The 15,422-nt window shown below is 55.1% G+C and overlaps 1 protein-coding gene across 2 annotated transcripts in view; it reads left to right on the forward strand.

The window, feature by feature from the left end:
* The first annotated feature begins 5,627 nt into the window (after positions 1-5,627).
* AGPAT3 (1-acylglycerol-3-phosphate O-acyltransferase 3) overlaps positions 5,628-15,422 on the forward strand; it is a 43,959-nt gene continuing 34,164 nt past the window's right edge. The window contains exon 1 of one of the 2 annotated variants that reach the window (XM_073564706.1): positions 5,628-5,775. The gene's annotated coding sequence lies outside the window, so the exon portion shown is untranslated. Of the gene's footprint in view, positions 5,869-15,422 lie in introns of both variants that reach the window. The other variant, XM_073564705.1, reaches the window with a different exon arrangement.

The raw sequence follows: 15,422 nt of genomic DNA on the forward strand, positions 1-15,422 counted from the left end.
AAGTGAGGAAAACAAATGCTGTGATGCCAAAATCAGCACATACTCAGGCTGTGATAAAAAAGCTCCTACAAGAGTTTCCAATCTAAAAAGATATTTACAACGCTTCCACCCAGAAGTTTTCAAAGCTGTGACTGAGAAAGATAACAGCAGCACCAAGAAACCCACGCCCAGCACTTCCTGCCAGGCAAAGGAGGAGGAAAGAGCATCTCAAACATCATTAACAAGATATTTTGTAAGTGACAAAGTTACTGTAACAGTGACAGCAGATATGTCTAACAGACGGCTCCTCCAGCTTGTTGTGAAGGACGGTGCACCATTATCACTATTGGCACGACCAGCTGTTACAGCTCTTAATGGAGAAATGGCCGCAAACTTGGTGTTTCTCTGGAAACAGAAAGTATTAGAAAATTAGTGATTGAAGAAGCCCTTAAACAAAAGGAAGATCTTAAAAAGACTCTCAAAAGACGCTGCATGTTTCTTACACTGGACGCCTGCACACGTCACAGAGTGAACTATTTTGCCATCAGCGTTCGATATGTTTGTGACAACCAAGAAATTGTTACCAACACGCTGGCAGTAAACGATACTAAAGCTCCTCACAGCAGCCAGTTTCTCCAGGCCTTAGTGGAAAAAGTTCTGCAAGATTATGGACTCACAAAAGAACAGGTTCCTGCTATTGTAACGGACAATGCTTCAGACATAAGTGCAATTACACTGATGAATGAGAGTAATGAACAACAGCTAGAGGAACATTTAGGATTCAGTATGAGATGGAAGGCCACAGTGCTGTTCATGTAACTGAGGAACAAACAGATATTACTACAGAAGAACATTAACATTATACAGTAGAAATAGATGATCTTGTTGAAGCTGCTTCACACCTCTTTCCTATTCATCACATGCGCTGTGTTGTGCACACGCTGCAGCTGGCAATAAGAGAGAGTCTGCAAGAGGGACATGCTGGAAATCTGATTGGAAAAGTGAGGAAATTGGCTATTGCCGCCAGAACCCCTAATCTTGAAGAGACGTGCTGGGAAAGGGGCAATTGTCGATCATGCCACTCGGAGGGGCAGCACCTATATAATGATTGAGCGATTGCTTGACCTAAAACCGCTTCTTACAGATATGGCCAACCCTCAGGTAACGCTAAATGAAGGTCAATGGACACAGGTGGCTGAATTGAAGGAATTGCTTAACCACCCATTTACCGTGACTAAAAAATTACAAGCTGAGGATTTAACTCCTGGCATTTTGATAAGGGAGTGGAAGAACTTGCTATTTTGTCTGTCCCAAAGAGGAGATTTAATCGCAGATGGCATTACTGCTTCAGTGAAACGGAGAGAGACACAGCTATTGGAAAATAAAATTTTCCTGGCAGCTGTTTATGTGGACCCGAGTCATTGTATACTGCTTGATGATCAACAGCTTACTGAAGGAAAAGAAGCTCTGACTGAAGTAGCAGTTAGGATGAGTGGCCTACAGGAGGACTGCCAGGCGCAGGAGGACTTGGGTCCTGACAGTGCTACTGCTGCCAAATCTTCATCCTCATCAGATGAGGAGTTTGACTTTGACAAGTATTTGTATGACATGGAGCAGGCAAAGCGTTGCCGCAAGGAAAAAGATTTCACTCCGTCTCCTATAGCAGCAGATTGACCAGATTTCAGCAAAATGTTTCACTTGTTCTCAAATAAATAGAAAAATTCAACCGTTCATCAAAACTGACTGTGCAGGAGGCAATTCCTTTATACCCGGAAATTGTTAGAGATGTTCCCATGTGGTTACGGCATTGCCTCCAGCACAAGTTACTGTAGGGATGTTGTTCTCTGGCCTTAACATTATTAGGTCCGATGTGAGGTCATCTATGAGGGAGGATCTGATGGAGGCAATTCTATTTCTCAGAACAAATTCATAGACTGCACAAATGTTATTTAGTATGTCTTTGTTGAAAACTGTTTTTTTGCCACTGACATAGTTTATTACATAGTGTTATATATATATATATACAATATACTGTATATGTAATCGATATTACATAGTGCATTAGATATTTACAATTTATTACAGTTTTTTGTGTTCTAAAGTTGTATTCCAATAAATATTATGTTCTATCTAAATGTCTTAATTTTTGGATCATAGAAATGATTAAATGTCTGATGTTCACATTGTACTACAATACACTTTTCACTTAATTATAAGCAATATGTGTGGGAGTCAGAGTCGTGGAGTTGGAGTCGCAGGTTTGGCTTACCGACTCCACAGCCCTGGCATCAGGCGCCATGTACCGTATATACGGGTGTATCAGGCGCCATGTACCGTATATACGGGTGTATCGGGCGCCATGTACCGTATATACGGGTGTATCGGGCGCCATGCACCGTATATACGGGTGTATCGGGCGCCATGTACCGTATATACGGGTGTATCGGGCGCCATGTACCGTATATACGGGTGTATCGGGCGCCAAGTACCGTATATACGGGTGTATCGGGCGCCACGTACCGTATATACGGGTGTATCGGGCGCCACGTACCGTATATACGGGTGTATTGGGCGCCACGTACCGTATATACGGGTGTATCGGGGGCCACGTACCGTATATACGGGTGTATCGGGCGCCACGTACCGTATATACGGGTGTATCGGGCGCCACGTACCGTATATACGGGTGTATCGGGCGCCACGTACCGTATATACGGGTGTATCGGGCGCCACGTACCGTATATACGGGTGTATCGGGCGCCATGCACCGTATATACGGGTGTATCGGGCGCCACGTACCGTATATACGGGTGTATCGGGCGCCACGTACCGTATATACGGGTGTATCGGGCGCCACGTACCGTATATACGGGTGTATCGGGCGCCACGTACCGTATATACGGGTGTATCGGGCGCCACGTACCGTATATACGGGTGTATCGGGGGCCACGTACCGTATATACGGGTGTATCGGGCGCCACGTACCGTATATACGGGTGTATCGGGGGCCACGTACCGTATATACGGGTGTATCGGGCGCCACGTACCGTATATACGGGTGTATCGGGGGCCACGTACCGTATATACGGGTGTATCGGGCGCCACGTACCGTATATACGGGTGTATCGGGGGTCACGTACCGTATATACGGGTGTATCGGGGGCCACGTACCGTATATACGGGTGTATCGGGGGCCACGTACCGTATATACGGGTGTATCGGGGGCCACGTACCGTATATACGGGTGTATCGGGGGCCACGTACCGTATATACGGGTGTATCGGGGGCCACGTACCGTATATACGGGTGTATCGGGGGCCACGTACCGTATATACGGGTGTATCGGGGGCCACGTACCGTATATACGGGTGTATCGGGCGCCACGTACCGTATATACGGGTGTATCGGGCGCCACGTACCGTATATACGGGTGTATCGGGGGCCACGTACCGTATATACGGGTGTATCGGGGGCCACGTACCGTATATACGGGTGTATCGGGGGCCACGTACCGTATATACGGGTGTATCGGGCGCCACGTACCGTATATACGGGTGTATCGGGGGCCACGTACCGTATATACGGGTGTATCGGGGGCCACGTACCGTATATACGGGTGTATCGGGCGCCACGTACCGTATATACGGGTGTATCGGGGGCCACGTACCGTATATACGGGTGTATCGGGGGCCACGTACCGTATATACGGGTGTATCGGGGGCCACGTACCGTATATACGGGTGTATCGGGGGCCACGTACCGTATATACGGGTGTATCGGGGGCCACGTACCGTATATACGGGTGTATCGGGCGCCACGTACCGTATATACGGGTGTATCGGGGGCCACGTACCGTATATACGGGTGTATCGGGCGCCACGTACCGTATATACGGGTGTATCGGGCGCCACGTACCGTATATACGGGTGTATCGGGCGCCACGTACCGTATATACGGGTGTATCGGGGGCCACGTACCGTATATACGGGTGTATCGGGCGCCACGTACCGTATATACGGGTGTATCGGGGGCCACGTACCGTATATACGGGTGTATCGGGCGCCACGTACCGTATATACGGGTGTATCGGGGGCCACGTACCGTATATACGGGTGTATCGGGGGCCACGTACCGTATATACGGGTGTATCGGGGGCCACGTACCGTATATACGGGTGTATCGGGCGTACCGTATATACGGGTGTATCGGGGGCCACGTACCGTATATACGGGTGTATCGGGCGTACCGTATATACGGGTGTATCGGGCGCCACGTACCGTATATACGGGTGTATCGGGCGCCACGTACCGTATATACGGGTGTATCGGGCGCCACGTACCGTATATACGGGTGTATCGGGCGCCACGTACCGTATATACGGGTGTATCGGGCGCCACGTACCGTATATACGGGTGTATCGGGGGCCACGTACCGTATATACGGGTGTATCGGGGGCCACGTACCGTATATACGGGTGTATCGGGGGCCACGTACCGTATATACGGGTGTATCGGGGGCCACGTACCGTATATACGGGTGTATCGGGCGCCACGTACCGTATATACGGGTGTATCGGGCGCCACGTACCGTATATACGGGTGTATCGGGGGCCACGTACCGTATATACGGGTGTATCGGGCGCCACGTACCGTATATACGGGTGTATCGGGGGCCACGTACCGTATATACGGGTGTATCGGGGGCCACGTACCGTATATACGGGTGTATCGGGGGCCACGTACCGTATATACGGGTGTATCGGGGGCCACGTACCGTATATACGGGTGTATCGGGCGCCACGTACCGTATATACGGGTGTATCGGGCGCCACGTACCGTATATACGGGTGTATCGGGGGCCACGTACCGTATATACGGGTGTATCGGGCGCCACGTACCGTATATACGGGTGTGTCGGGGGCCACGTACCGTATATACGGGTGTATCGGGGGCCACGTACCGTATATACGGGTGTATCGGGGGCCACGTACCGTATATACGGGTGTATCGGGGGCCACGTACCGTATATACGGGTGTATCGGGGGCCACGTACCGTATATACGGGTGTATCGGGGGCCACGTACCGTATATACGGGTGTATCGGGGGCCACGTACCGTATATACGGGTGTATCGGGGGCCACGTACCGTATATACGGGTGTATCGGGGGCCACGTACCGTATATACGGGTGTATCGGGCGCCACGTACCGTATATACGGGTGTATCGGGGGCCACGTACCGTATATACGGGTGTATCGGGCGCCACGTACCGTATATACGGGTGTATCGGGGGCCACGTACCGTATATACGGGTGTATCGGGGGCCACGTACCGTATATACGGGTGTATCGGGCGCCACGTACCGTATATACGGGTGTATCGGGGGCCACGTACCGTATATACGGGTGTATCGGGCGCCACGTACCGTATATACGGGTGTATCGGGCGCCACGTACCGTATATACGGTTTTATCGGGCCGCACACCTCTCAGGCTGCTTACACTCCCGGTCACTCTGACCTCTATCTAGAGCTCCCGGCATGCATTGCTTCCTACAGCCAAGCAGCGCCGAGCAGACAGCGACTACTGAGGTTCCCTTCTGACTGTCATGTGACTAAGGGGGCGTGGTCACAGTTGACGCGCAGCCGGTGATTGGGCAGCTCAGGATTCATTGCGCAAGGAGGGGCGTGGCAGGGAAACGGCGGCGCTCAATGCTGACTGCTGATTGGTCTGTTTTCCAAGTTCTCTGTCACTTCCGGTGCAGGCCGGCATCGATGGGCGGGGTTCCGGTGTCACAGGTAACGTTTGGTTCCGGGACGGTGGAGGTGAAAGACGGGAGAAGAACCGGGAGGAGGCAGAGGAGACCCGGGACACGCCTGCGGGCCGGCTGTGTGAGTGACGGGGGAGGAGGAGAGGAGAGACACCAGAGAGGAGACACCACAGAGGAGACGGAGGAGAGGAGACAGCTGAGGAGGAGACACCAGAGAGGAGAGACACCAAAGGGGAGAGAGCTGAGGAGGAGGAGAGGAGAGACACCAGAGGGGAGACAGCTGAGGAGAGGAGACAGCTGAGGAGGAGGAGAGGAGAGACACCAGAGGGGAGACAGCTGAGGAGAGGAGACAGCTGAGGAGGAGGAGAGGAGAGACACCAGAGGGGAGACAGCTGAGGAGAGGAGACAGCTGAGGAGGATAAGAGAGACACCACAGAGGAGACAGCGGAGGAGGAGGCGGAGAGGAGACACCAGAGAGGAGAGACACCAGAGGGGAGACAGCTGAGGAGGAGGAGAGACACCAGAGAGGAGACAGCTGAGGAGGAGGATAGGAGAGACACAAGAGGAGACAGCTGAGGAGGAGGAGAGACACCAGAGAGGAGACAGCTGAGGAGGGGAGACAGCTGAGGAGAGGAGACACCAGAGAGGAGACAGCTGAGGAGGAGGAGGAGAGGAGACACCAGAGAGGAGACAGCCGAGGAGAGGAGACAGCTGAGGAGGAGGAGAGGAGAGACACCAGAGGGGAGACAGCTGAGGAGAGGAGACAGCTGAGGAGGATAAGAGAGACACCACAGAGGAGACAGCGGAGGAGGAGGCGGAGAGGAGACACCAGAGAGGAGAGACACCAGAGGGGAGACAGCTGAGGAGGAGGAGAGACACCAGAGAGGAGACAGCTGAGGAGAGGAGAGACACCAGAGAGGAGACAGCTGAGGAGGAGGATAGGAGAGACACAAGAGGAGACAGCTGAGGAGGAGGAGAGACACCAGAGAGGAGACAGCTGAGGAGGGGAGACAGCTGAGGAGAGGAGACACCAGAGAGGAGACAGCTGAGGAGGAGGAGGAGAGGAGACACCAGAGGGGAGACAGCGGAGGAGGAGAGGAGAGACACCAGAGAGGAGACAGCTGAGGAGGAGAGTAGAGACACCAGAGAGGAGACAGCTGAGGAGGAGAGGAGACAGCTGAGGAGAGGAGAGACACCAGAGAGGAGACAGCTGAGGAGGAGAGGAGACAGCTGAGGAGAGGAGAGACACCAGAGAGGAGACAGCTGAGGAGGAGGAGAGACACCAGAGAGGAGACAGCTGAGGAGAGGAGAGACACCAGAGAGGAGACAGCTGAGGAGGAGGATAGGAGAGACACAAGAGGAGACAGCTGAGGAGGAGGAGAGACACCAGAGAGGAGACAGCTGAGGAGGAGGAGAGGAGAGACACCAGAGAGGAGACAGCTGAGGAGGGGGAGGAGAGGAGACACCAGAGGGGAGACAGCTGAGGAGATGCCAGAGAGGAGGCAGCTGAGGAGGAGGATAGGAGAGACACAAGAGGAGACAGCTGAGGAGGAGGAGAGACACCAGAGAGGAGACAGCTGAGGAGGGGAGACAGCTGAGGAGAGGAGACACCAGAGAGGAGACAGCTGAGGAGGAGGAGGAGAGGAGACACCAGAGGGGAGACAGCGGAGGAGGAGAGGAGAGACACCAGAGAGGAGACAGCTGAGGAGGAGGAGGAGAGGAGACAGCTGAGGAGGAGAGGAGACAGCTGAGGAGGAGGAGAGGAGAGACACCAGAGAGGAGACAGCTGAGGAGGAGGAGATACACCAGAGAGGAGACAGCTGAGGAGAGGAGAGACACCAGAGAGGAGACAGCTGAGGAGGAGGAGAGGAGAGACACAAGAGGAGACAGCTGAGGAGGAGGAGAGACACCAGAGAGGAGACAGCTGAGGAGGAGGAGAGACACCAGAGAGGAGACAGCTGAGGAGGAGGAGAGGAGAGACACCAGAGAGGAGACAGCTGAGGAGGGGGAGGAGAGGAGACACCAGAGGGGAGACAGCTGAGGAGGAGGAGAGGAGACACCAGAGAGGAGACAGCTGAGGAGAGGAGAGACACCAGAGAGGAGACAGCTGAGGAGAGGAGAGACACCAGAGAGGAGACAGCTGAGGAGGAGGAGAGGAGACAGCTGAGGAGGAGGAGAGGAGACAGCTGAGGAGGAGGAGAGACACCAGAGAGGAGACAGCTGAGGAGAGGAGAGACACCAGAGAGGAGACAGCTGAGGAGGAGAGGAGAGACACCAGAGAGGAGACAGCTGAGGAGGAGAGGAGACAGCTGAGGAGAGGAGAGACACCAGAGAGGAGACAGCTGAGGAGGAGGAGAGACACCAGAGAGGAGACAGCTGAGGAGAGGAGAGACACCAGAGAGGAGACAGCTGAGGAGGAGGATAGGAGAGACACAAGAGGAGACAGCTGAGGAGGAGGAGAGACACCAGAGAGGAGACAGCTGAGGAGGAGGAGAGGAGAGACACCAGAGAGGAGACAGCTGAGGAGGGGGAGGAGAGGAGACACCAGAGGGGAGACAGCTGAGGAGATGCCAGAGAGGAGGCAGCTGAGGAGGAGGATAGGAGAGACACAAGAGGAGACAGCTGAGGAGGAGGAGAGACAGCTGAGGAGGGGAGACAGCTGAGGAGAGGAGACACCAGAGAGGAGACAGCTGAGGAGGAGGAGGAGAGGAGACACCAGAGGGGAGACAGCGGAGGAGGAGAGGAGAGACACCAGAGAGGAGACAGCTGAGGAGGAGGAGGAGAGGAGACAGCTGAGGAGGAGAGGAGACAGCTGAGGAGGAGGAGAGGAGAGACACCAGAGAGGAGACAGCTGAGGAGGAGGAGATACACCAGAGAGGAGACAGCTGAGGAGAGGAGAGACACCAGAGAGGAGACAGCTGAGGAGGAGGAGAGGAGAGACACAAGAGGAGACAGCTGAGGAGGAGGAGAGACACCAGAGAGGAGACAGCTGAGGAGGAGGAGAGGAGAGACACCAGAGAGGAGACAGCTGAGGAGGGGGAGGAGAGGAGACACCAGAGGGGAGACAGCTGAGGAGGGGGAGAGGAGACACCAGAGAGGAGACAGCTGAGGAGAGGAGAGACACCAGAGAGGAGACAGCTGAGGAGAGGAGAGACACCAGAGAGGAGACAGCTGAGGAGGAGGAGAGGAGACAGCTGAGGAGGAGGAGAGGAGACAGCTGAGGAGGAGGAGAGGAGACAGCTGAGGAGGAGGAGAGAAACCAGAGAGGAGACAGCTGAGGAGGAGGAGAGGAGACACCAGAGAGGAGACAGCTGAGGAGGAGGAGAGGAGACACCAGAGAGGAGACAGCTGAGGAGAGGAGAGACACCAGAGAGGAGACAGCTGAGGAGAGGAGAGACACCAGAGAGGAGACAGCTGAGGAGGAGGAGAGGAGACAGCTGAGGAGGAGGAGAGAAACCAGAGAGGCGACAGCTGAGGAGGAGGAGAGGAGACAGCTGAGGAGGAGAGGAGAGACACCAGAGAGGAGACAGCTGAGGAGGAGGAGAGGAGACAGCTGAAGAGGAGGAGAGAAACCAGAGAGGCGACAGCTGAGGAGGAGGAGAGGAGACACCAGAGAGGAGACAGCTGAGGAGGAGAGGAGACACCAGAGGAAAGACAGGTGAGGAGGAGGAGAGGAGACAGCTGAGGAGAGGAGAGACACCAGAGAGGAGACAGCTGAGGAGGAGGAGAGGAGACACCAGAGGAAAGACAGCTGAGGAGAGGAGACACCAGAGGGGAGACAGCTGAGGAGGAGGAGAGGAGACACCCGAGGGGAGACAGCTGAAAAGGAGGAGAGGAGACACCAGAGGGGACACAGATGAGGAGGAGGAGGAGAGGAGACACCAGAGGGGAGACAGCTGAGGAGGAGGAGAGGAGACACCAGAGGGGAGACAGCTGAGGAGGAGGAGAGGAGACACCAGTGGGGAGACAGCTGAGGAGGAGGAGAGGAGACATCAGAGGGGAGACAGCTGATGAGGAGGAGGAGAGGAGACACCAGATTGCAGACAGCTGAGGATGGGGAGACACCAGAGGGGAGACAGCTGAGGAGGAGGAGAGGAGACAGCTGAGGAGGAGGATGGGAGAGACACCAGAGGGGAGACAGCTGAGAAGGAGGAGATGAGAGACACCAGAGGAAAGACAGCTGAGGAGAGATACCAGAGAGGAGACAGCTGAGGAGGAGGAGAGGAGAGACACCATAGAGCAGACAGCTGAGCAGAAGAGAGATACCAGAGAGGAGACAGTTGAGGAGGAGGAGAGGAGAGACAGCTGAGATCTGAGGAGGAAGAGAGACAGCTGAGATCTGAGGAGGAGGAGAGACAGCTGAGGAGGAAGAGAGACAGCTAAGAGCTTAGGAGGAGTGACAGCTCATGAGGCGTAGGAGAGGAGAGACAGCTTAGGAGGAGAAACAGTTGAAGACGAGAGACACCTGAGAAGAAGAGACAGCTGAGGAGGAGAAGAGACCGGAGAGGAGACAGCTGAGGAGGAGGAGAGATACCTGAGAGGAGACAGCTGAGGAGGGGGAGTAGGAGGAGAGACACCAGAGAGGATACAGCTGAATAGGGGGAGGAGAGGAGACACCAGAGAGGAGACAGCTGAGGAGAGGAGAGACACCAGAGAGGAGACAGCTGAGTAGGGGGAGGAGAAGAGAGACATCTGAGGAGGAGGAAAGACCCCGGAGAGGAGACACCTGAGGAGAAAGAGGAGAGACACCTGAGGAGGGGCAGCAGAGGAGAGACAGCTGAGGAGGAGGAGAGACACGTGAGGAGGTGGAGAGACACCTTGGGAGTGGAAGAAGAGGAGGGAGAGGGGAGAGAAGAGACACATGAGGAAGGAAAGGAGATGGAGAAACACCTGAGGGAGGAGGGCGACAAGTGAGGGGGACACGCCTGTGCTGGGGCATGCACCTTATGTAATACACCTGATGAGGCTGACTGTAACATGGTGTGTGATGTGACATGTGCTTGGTTTCTTCCCATTGGTCATTCAGTGTGTGATGTGGAGGGTGGGGGGAGATGGTGCCCCTTTGGAGGCTGGGGGGGATGGTGCCCCTGTGGGGGGAGGGGGGGATGGTGCCCCTGTGGAGGGTGGGGGGGGGATGGTGCCCCTGTGGAGGGTGGGGGGGGGGGATGGTGCCCCTGTGGGGAGGGGGGATGGTGCCCCTGTGGAGGGGGGGAGGGGGGATGGTGCCCCTGTGGAGGGGGGGAGGGGGGATGGTGCCCCTGTGGGGGGAGGGGGGATGGTGCCCCTGTGGGGGGAGGGGGGATGGTGCCCCTGTGGAGGCCTCGATTTCTGAGCTCCACCAGCTAAAGTTGGCCAATCCTCGAGTCGTATCAGAAGGTGATGACTCTGCTCAGATTAGTAATCCTCAGTTTTTCTTTATTTGATCAAAATATAGTAGAAATTCTCCAGCTGTGGTGATAATCTAAAAATCTGTCTATGGGGAAAGCTTTACTGCCTAGAGTATGTTCACTTCTGTCGTTCCTGCCACTCCAGCTCTACCTCCAATGCAACAAACTGAGGCTCATTTCATTTAGTAATGCTTGCAGTCCCTGCTGATGACGCTATGCCCTCACCCGGTGGATAGTGCATGTGAGAAGTATAAGAAGACGTGCAGTGGCGGCTTTAGGGGGTATGTTGGAGAAGCCTGCACCCAGGAGCATAATGAAGCAGGTGTGTTAGAAGTGCGGGTGTGGAGTCAGCACCAAGGAGCGTGACTGAGCAGGTGTGGAGCCAGCGTCATGGAGCATAATGAAGCAGGTGTGTTAGAAGTGCGGGTGTGGAGTCAGCACCAAGGAGCGTGACTGAGCAGGTGTGGAGCCAGCGTCATGGAGCATAATGAAGCAGGTGTGTTAGAAGTGCGGGTGTGGAGTCAGCACCAAGGAGCGTGACAGAGCAGGTGTGGAGCCATCGTCATGGAGCATAATGAAGCAGGTGTGTTAGAAGTGTGGGTGTGGAGTCAGCGCCAAGGAGCGTGACTGAGCAGGTGTGGAGCCAGCGTCATGGAGCATAATGAAGCAGGTGTGTTAGAAGTGCGGGTGTGGAGTCAGCACCAAGGAGCGTGACTGAGCAGGTGTGGAGCCATCGTCATGGTGCATAATGAAGCAGGTGTGTTAGAAGTGCAGGTGTGGAGTCAGCGCCAAGAAGCGTGACTGAGCAGGTGTGGAGCCAGCGTCATGGAGCATAATGAAGCAGGCGTGTTAGAAGTGCGGGTGTGGAGTCAGCACCAAGGAGCGTGACTGAGCAGGTGTGGAGCCATCGTCATGGAGCATAATGAAGCAGGTGTGTTAGAAGTGCGGGTGTGGAGTCAGCGCCAAGGAGCGTGACTGAGCAGGTGTGGAGCCAGCGTCATGGTGCATAATGAAGCAGGCGTGTTAGAAGTGCGGGTGTGGAGTCAGCACCAAGGAGCGTGACTGAGCAGGTGTGGAGCCAGCGTCATGGAGCATAATGAAGCAGGTGTGTTAGAAGTGCGGGTGTGGAGTCAGCGCCAAGGAGCGTGACTGAGCAGGTGTGGAGCCAGCGTCATGGTGCATAATGAAGCAGGCGTGTTAGAAGTGCGGGTGTGGAGTCAGCACCAAGGAGCGTGACTGAGCAGGTGTGGAGCCAGCGTCATGGTGCATAATGAAGCAGGTGTGTTAGAAGTGCGGGTGTGGAGTCAGCACCAAGAAGCGTGACTGAGCAGGTGTGGAGCCAGCGTCATGGTGCATAATGAAGCAGGTGTGTTAGAAGTGCGGGTGTGGAGTCAGCACCAAGAAGCGTGACTGAGCAGGTGTGGAGCCAGCATCATGGTGCATAATGAAGCAGGCGTGTTAGAAGTGCGGGTGTGGAGTCAGCACCAAGGAGCGTGACTGAGCAGGTGTGGAGCCATCGTCATGGAGCATAATGAAGCAGGTGTGTTAGAAGTGCGGGTGTGGAGTCAGCACCAAGAAGCGTGACTGAGCAGGTGTGGAGCCAGCGTCATGGTGCATAATGAAGCAGGTGTGTTAGAAGTGCGGGTGTGGCGTCAGCACCAAGAAGCGTGACTGAGCAGGTGTGGAGCCAGCGTCATGGTGCATAATGAAACAGGTGTGTTAGAAGTGCGGGTGTGGAGTCAGCACCAAGAAGCGTGACTGAGCAGGTGTGGAGCCAGCGTCATGGTGCATAATGAAGCAGGTGTGTTAGAAGTGCGGGTGTGGAGTCAGCACCAAGGAGCGTGACTGAGCAGGTGTGGAGCCATCGTCATGGAGCATAATGAAGCAGGTGTGTTAGAAGTGCGGGTGTGGAGTCAGCACCAAGAAGCGTGACTGAGCAGGTGTGGAGCCAGCGTCATGGTGCATAATGAAGCAGGTGTGTTAGAAGTGCGGGTGTGGAGTCAGCACCAAGAAGCGTGACTGAGCAGGTGTGGAGCCAGCGTCATGGAGCATAATGAAGCAGGTGTGTTAGAAGTGCGGGTGTGGAGTCAGCACCAAGGAGCGTGACTGAGCAGGTGTGGAGCCAGTGTCATGGAGCATAATGAAGCAGGTGTGTTAGAAGTGCGGGTGTGGAGTCAGCGCCAAGGAGCGTGACTGAGCAGGTGTGGAGCCAGCGTCATGGAGCATAATGAAGCAGGTGTGTTAGAAGTGCGGGTGTGGAGTCAGCGCCAAGGAGCGTGACTGAGCAGGTGTGGAGCCAGCTTCATGGAGCATAATGAAGCAGGTGTGTTAGAAGTGCGGGTGTGGAGTCAGCACCAAGGAGCGTGACTGAGCAGGTGTGGAGCCAGCGTCATGGAGCATAATGAAGCAGGTGTGTTAGAAGTGCGGGTGTGGAGTCAGCGCCAAGGAGCGTGACTGAGCAGGTGTGGAGCCAGCGTCATGGAGCATAATGAAGCAGGTGTGTTAGAAGTGCGGGTGTGGAGTCAGCACCAAGAAGCGTGACTGAGCAGGTGTGGAGCCAGCGTCATGGAGCATAATGAAGCAGGTGTGTTAGAAGTGCGGGTGTGGAGTCAGCACCAAGAAGCGTGACTGAGCAGGTGTGGAGCCAGCGTCATGGTGCATAATGAAGCAGGTGTGTTAGAAGTGCGGGTGTGGAGTCAGCACCAAGGAGCGTGACTGAGCAGGTGTGGAGCCAGCGTCATGGAGCATAATGAAGCAGGTGTGTTAGAAGTGCAGGTGTGCAGTCAGCACCAAGGAGTGTGACTGAGCAGGTGTGGAGCCATCGTCATGGAGCATAATGAAGCAGGTGTGTTAGAAGTGCGGGTGTGGAGTCAGCACCAAGGAGCGTGACTGAGCAGGTGTGGAGCCAGCGTCATGGAGCATAATGAAGCAGGTGTGTTAGAAGTGCGGGTGTGGAGTCAGCACCAAGGAGCGTGACTGAGCAGGTGTGGAGCCAGCGTCATGGAGCATAATGAAGCAGGTGTGTTAGAAGTGCAGGTGTGGAGTCAGCACCAAGGAGCGTGACTGAGCAGGTGTGGAGCCAGCGTCATGGAGCATAATGAAGCAGGCGTGTTAAAAGTGCGAGTGTGGAGTCAGCACCAAGGAGCGTGACTGAGCAGGTGTGGAGCCAGCGTCATGGTGCATAATGAAGCAGGTGTGTTAGAAGTGCGGGTGTGGAGTCAGCACCAAGGAGCGTGACTGAGCAGGTGTGGAGCCAGCGTCATGGAGCATAATGAAGCAGGTGTGTTAGAAGTGCGGGTGTGGAGTCAGCACCAAGGAGCGTGACTGAGCAGGTGTGGAGCCAGCGTCATGGAGCATAATGAAGCAGGTGTGTTAGAAGTGCAGGTGTGCAGTCAGCACCAAGGAGCGTGACTGAGCAGGTGTGGAGCCAGCGTCATGGTGCATAATGAAGCAGGCGTGTTAAAAGTGCGGGTGTGGAGTCAGCACCAAGGAGCGTGACTGAGCAGGTGTGGAGCCAGCGTCATGGAGCATAATGAAGCAGGTGTGTTATAAGTGCGGGTGTGGAGTCAGCACCAAGGAGCGTGACTGAGCAGGTGTGGAGCCAGCGTCATGGAGCATAATGAAGCAGGTGTGTTAGAAGTGCAGGTGTGGAGTCAGCACCAAGGAGCGTGACTGAGCAGGTGTGGAGCCAGCGTCATGGAGCATAATGAAGCAGGCGTGTTAAAAGTGCGGGTGTGGAGTCAGCACCAAGGAGCGTGACTGAGCAGGTGTGGAGCCAGCGTCATGGAGCATAATGAAGCAGGTGTGTTAGAAGTGCGGGTGTGGAGTCAGCACCAAGGAGCGTGACTGAGCAGGTGTGGAGCCAGTGTCATGGAGCATAATGAAGCAGGTGTGTTAGAAGTGCAGGTGTGGAGTCAGCACCAAGGAGCGTGACTGAGCAGGTGTGGAGCCAGCGTCATGGAGCATAATGAAGCAGGTGTGTTAGAAGTGTGGGTGTGGAGTCAGCACCAAGGAGCGTGACTGAGCAGGTGTGGAGCCAGCGTCATGGAGCATAATGAAGCAGGTGTGTTAGAAGTGCAGGTGTGGAGTCAGCACCAAGGAGCGTGACTGAGCAGGTGTGGAGCCAGCGTCATGGTGCATAATGAAGCAGGCGTGTTAGAAGTGCGGGTGTGGAGTCAGCACCAAGGAGCGTGACTGAGCAGGTGTGGAGCCAGCGTCATGGAGCATAATGAAGCAGGTGTGTTAGAAGTGCAGGTGTGGAGTCAGCACCAAGGAGCGTGACTGAGCA

The sequence above is a fragment of the Dendrobates tinctorius genome, unplaced genomic scaffold, assembly GCF_039654945.1.
Source record: "Dendrobates tinctorius isolate UK_male_01 unplaced genomic scaffold, ASM3965494v1 ptg000475l, whole genome shotgun sequence".
Classification (NCBI taxonomy): Eukaryota; Metazoa; Chordata; class Amphibia; order Anura; family Dendrobatidae; genus Dendrobates; species Dendrobates tinctorius.